The sequence below is a fragment of the Haliotis asinina genome, chromosome 13 (genome assembly GCF_037392515.1).
Source record: "Haliotis asinina isolate JCU_RB_2024 chromosome 13, JCU_Hal_asi_v2, whole genome shotgun sequence".
In the NCBI taxonomy this organism is placed as follows: Eukaryota; Metazoa; Mollusca; class Gastropoda; order Lepetellida; family Haliotidae; genus Haliotis; species Haliotis asinina.
The window spans coordinates 21,115,963-21,121,452 of NC_090292.1; the positions used below are offsets into that span (position 1 = coordinate 21,115,963).

The following is a 5,490-nucleotide window of genomic DNA, read 5'->3' on the forward strand; positions in this document are numbered from 1 at the left end:
ATCCTTTGTCAGTTTATTATATTTAACTTTCGTGAGGGTAGTGGGACTTGTTTAGTAAATAGGCGAAGCCATTGATAAAACATATGATTACTGGTCATCAGACTTACCGTTTACTTTGCATTTCCTGTTAAGAAAATTATTGTTTAACGTGCATGGATTAACATTAGTAGGTGTTCCGTCTCATAATGTAAGCCAGAAGTAACCAGTAGCTTTACACAGGCTTTCCTCTATTCTAAGAACGATTCAGGTAAAACAAAATAAACTGCAATGAAATTTACTTCAATGAAGTTTGATGTAAACGCAATCAATAGCCTTCCAGGGAGGATGTGTCATGTAAGTCTCAAAGGGTGCAAGTGCAACTTCCGGTAGTAAGCTGGTTCCCGGCTCCCTTTGCGCGCGCAAAACTCACGATATCCAAGACGCCTGATAATTCTGGTACCAGATTTCCGGTGACAAGTGTACATTCAAGAACTAGTTAGATAGATAGATTTTTATTATGCATGAAGGCCACCGGCCCATATACATATAACACATATACAATCAGAATATATTGGAACATGACGTAGAACAATTAGGCGTTTAACAAAGTCTGTCTCTTTTTGTAAGCAGTATATATATATTTGAATACATTTAGCAATAATACCCTGGACGCTGAAGATAACAAGCTTTTGAATATAAATATATTTGGAATTCGGTTATAGACATGTGGGAAACGTAGTCTTTCTTCAGAATAATACTTGCATACTAAAAGGAAATGGAATTCATCCTCTATACCGAATTTACAAAGAGGACATGTGCGTAAAGATACATCAATATTTAGCCATCTTCCTTAATTTTGTTTCAATCGTAGTAAGCCTGCTCGGAATTTAATAAGAACATTACGATATTTAATTTCATGTATAACACTTAGATATTTCTCAGTAACCAGCAGACTTTTGCACTCTCTGTACAAATCGTAGCGTGAACTGCTAGGAAGAGTACAAATGCCAGGATTGGTAAAACATATTTATACATACATCTTTAAAACATCTAAGGAAATCGACTTTATTACCTACACCTTGTGCCAACCATGCAAAGCCAAATCCATGTGAAAAAAGTATATTACGAATATGAGAAGCATAATTATTTTGTCCAGTGTTATCTAAATACAATAACATGTCATATGATTTTTTGGGTATTCTACCAGGGTGCATTTCTGTAAGTTTTAACCAATATTTAATAACTCGACATAAGGCATTTATGTATAAAGGACATCGTCCGCATTCGCCATATATTATAACGTTAGGCGTTTGTAATCCTACATTTAAATATCTCTTACATGCGAGGACATGAATTTGTTCTATGTTTTCAATGCGGCTAACCCCCCATATCTCCGCTCCATAAAGTAATATTGGTTGAATTTGTGAGTCAAATATTTTAAAGAATACCTTCGGATCAACCACATCAATCTTTCTTAAGTTTTTATAAAATTTGCAATAATGCCCTTTTTCCTCTCAGTGCTAGATCGTTTGTACATTTATTCATTTTAAATGTGGATGAAAATATAATACCAAGATATCTATATGAATTCACAACATCAATAACGGAGTCCTTATAATACCATTTTTGTTTAGCTGACAAGCGCCCACCTCTTCTAAAAACAACTATATTGGTTTTATCCAGGTTAACTTCAAGTCCCCATTTATCAGAATATGATTCTAAAATATTCAATTGTTTCTGTAGTCCTGAGACAACGTCGGATATGAGAATGACATCATCTGCAAAAAGTAATAGCAATATCTCTAAAAAGTCAGGAAACAGCTGTACACCAAATTTACCATTCTCTACAATATCCGTACACAATTCACCAATAAAGAAGGAAAAAAGAAGTGGACTTAAAATACACCCTTGTCTTAGACCGACCGGGCAGTCAAAATAGTCTGTGTGAACGTTATCGTTGCATCTTACACATGCTTTAACATATGCATATATACTTTTTATCGCCTTTAACATCGTACCATTTAATCCAGAGTTTTGAAGACAGTACCAAAGTTTATGTCGCGAGACAGAATCGAACGCTTTCTTAAAATCTACGAAAGCAACATATACTTTTTTCCTTTTTCTAGATAAGCATTTCTGAATTATTGCGTTTAGGGTGAAAATGTGATCAGTTGTAGAATACTGTTTTCTGAAGCCGGCTTGGAATTCGGGTATTTTATCTCTTATCGTGGCCCATGTTGTAAGTCTGGTATGAAGAATCCGTATGTATATTTTGCTGAGTGCACTTAGAAGGGAGATACCTCTGTAATTATCGGGATTGTCTCGTTCACCTTTTTTATGTATTGGGATTATAATTGCTTTAGTTCAATGGTCTGGGAAAACACCTTTATGAAACAATGTATTAAAAAGCTGTCTAAGAAAAGGTAGAATAATATGTGTACAACATGTAAGCATTTCAACAATTATACCGTCATTACCTGGAGATTTTCCTCTTTTTAGATGATCTAAGGCTAATTTAATTTCGGAATCAGTGAAATCACATTCAAGAATAGTAGCATCTATATCATCAGTACAATCCTTAGCATCTTGACATTCGAAAGGTACTGTATCACTGGTCACAGTTCTATTAAAAACTGTAGAAAAATGATCGAGCCATATATCTTTGTCGATCGCAGGTTGTGGCTTATTTCCTCCAGAAATGAATCGGAGCTCTTTCCAAAATGCTTTTGAATCTGATAATGTTGCACTTAATCTATTTCTACTTTGAGTTTAAACATGGCCTTTGATTTTCTACATATATTTTTATACTCATTCCTTAGTTTGCAATACATGCGTCTTGTTTCGTTTGATTTTTGTGTTCTAAAACTTCTTAACGAACGTCATGCTTCTCTTTTAGCAGATTTACAATGATGATTATAAAATGAAGTATTGGGGTTATTTTTGTTTCTAAGAGGCTTTTTCATACAATCAGCGGCTCTAAGAATGACAGATACAAATTCATCAACAGCACGATTAACATCTCTCTATATATAATCGTTGAGGTCTGGTTCCAAATTGCGTTTTTACCAAATACGATCTTACGAGGCAGGCTCAGCTATCAAAGCTGTTGACAGTCGTAATAACTGGCTATTTCGAGTATGGCTACACTGGGAACTTGTTATTCCTTTTTGAAAGGGTTGTCGGTACCTACTGTCAGCGGACAACCATGAGGTCATTCTAAATGGTATGAAACGTTGTTTGTCACCGGAAATACTAAATAACGTAAGGTCTCGCGAAGTACTTACTTATGGACACTATACACAAATCATCCACTCAGAGTCATTTAAGATGTACTGTCATGCCTCTACGATCGAGTTGTGAAAAAAGTAATACCTGTATGTTGTTTTTAAATAACAAATCTCGCCAAAGAACATTAACACAACCTTACATGACACAGATCATACGGGTTTGATAGCAGTCTATATACTACCCATCAAATATTTAAACCCACTTAAAGCATTCAATATATGGTATTCGCATATGGTACGACCATGCATCACATTGCAGGAAAGCATGTGCAAATATCTTGCATTTGAACAGGAATGTTTAGGTGAATGGTTGTGTTAAGAATTCACCAATGTCCACTGAGTTTCAGCTATTACTGAACTCACGACATTCGATTTTTTTCAAAGTTACGAATTTGTTTTATGAAACATTTTTACAATACAAAACAGAACCTTTAAACAGTATGGACTATTTTGTTGACTGAAGTAAGTGACTGCATTTGTTCAATTTAGTCTAACTTTTGATGAGTAGTATAGATCGACAGCAACCTAAGTGAGGCACAGGCAACTGTAGAGCAAGGATTGCGTAGCATAGAGAATATGACCAGTCTTCTTATATGCGAGCAAAGGTTGGCAACGCACTTCCCCTCGCTTCAGTTAGAAAGATAGTTTACGTGTGTTTAAAATATCGCCACCATCAAAGGTACACTCCCATTTCATCACTTTGTTGTGCTCTCAGATTTCTAACCCCATTACTCACCTGAAATATATTTTATTCAACATTTTCAGCGCAACTTGTGGTATTCAGATCGTTTATTGCTTCCATAATTCCCATCAGCTTCAGGTTGAACGGCGCATTGGCCCGCTTTCACCACGCACTGTGTGTGACATTGTAGTGGCAGATTGCGCAAAGTTCACGCCTTCTAACTTTTCGTGACTCGGGCTGACTTGTTCATGTGGTCATGGCATAGTTTGTGCGCGACACGAAAGGTTTGCACGTGTTATTAACTTGGGCACAAATCAGCGATGACCGTACATAGCAGCTTGCCCATCGCCTGTCCCCAAATTCCTCAAAATTCGACGTAGCTGAGAGTGAGGAGGATGTGTCTCCAGGTTCACGACAGTGGGTTGTCACCTTTTTCCAAGGATATGGACACTCCTCTCATGACCCCTGACACTGATGGTGTTCATTTCAAAAGAGAAGAAACTTTCTTTCATACCCCTTTTTTAAAAAAATAACATGACGAATTTAGAGAAAAGAAACAGCAGTTTTTAACAGGTATTCGAGTCTGTGTTGCTGAAACGTCATGGTCCACAAATTTAGGCACAATGGGACATGATGTGATCATTCTCTCTGGCTAAGAAACAGTGCCAGACAGGCAGGCAGGCAGGCAGGCAGGCAGGCAGGCAGACAGGTAGACATACATGCAAAGTACAGTTCTTCTGTACCACCCTCTGCCCCTATCAACATACAAGAGCTGCATCCAACATCTACGTGGACCCTTATGATTGCAGTAGAGAAATCCAGCTTTGGTTGGCTTCGTCATAGCAATGCGCTTGCCACCCACATCCCCCAGATAGTTGTGGAAGTTCCGAAAACCCTTCAGGAACCTCCTTCCACTCCTCGTCAGTCTCATGGCACCTGGGTACTTCGTGCTTGTGGACCTCAGTGATGGCTTTGAAGACCTCTCGTAAGAACTTGCAGATTGTACTAACTTCCACTCTGAAGCTGTACGGTAGACTTGCATCAGAATTACCAATGGCTTCGAAGTGAAGACTGGTTGCCAGCTTGGGTCCCACCTCTAGTTGTTCTCTCAAAAATGTGGTTTTCATCTGAAGAAGAGAGCTTAACTTCTCCACAATCTCAGGTAATGTCTGTATTGCCTCATGGATCTTCCTTGTGGGTAGACACCTGTTCGTTTCTGGATTTACAGCTTGTTCTCTGGTGTTCAACTTCTTGTAGGTCCACTGTAATGCACGAAGTTGACGCTGATACCTGCTATTTTTATAGCGTGGCGTCACGACTGCTTCACGCATGCATATCACAATGCATGTCCACACTGGGACAGTGCGCGTACTTTAGATACATGCCGGACAGTGCAGTAGATGAAAAGAACAATACTTGCCCTAGACGTAAGTATGTTTCCGATATTGTGCCGTGACGATGCGCATCATTTTCGGTCACGCATTGCGTGCCAAGTGCCTAATTTATGCGTAAACAGGACGCGGACAGTGCGCAAAATGGCCT

At 38.3% G+C, this 5,490-nt stretch overlaps 1 pseudogene; it reads right to left on the bottom strand.

The window, feature by feature from the left end:
* Positions 1 to 571: 571 nt before the first annotated feature.
* Positions 572 to 5,279, bottom strand: LOC137259413 (uncharacterized; annotated as a pseudogene).
* Positions 5,280 to 5,490: the final 211 nt, after the last annotated feature.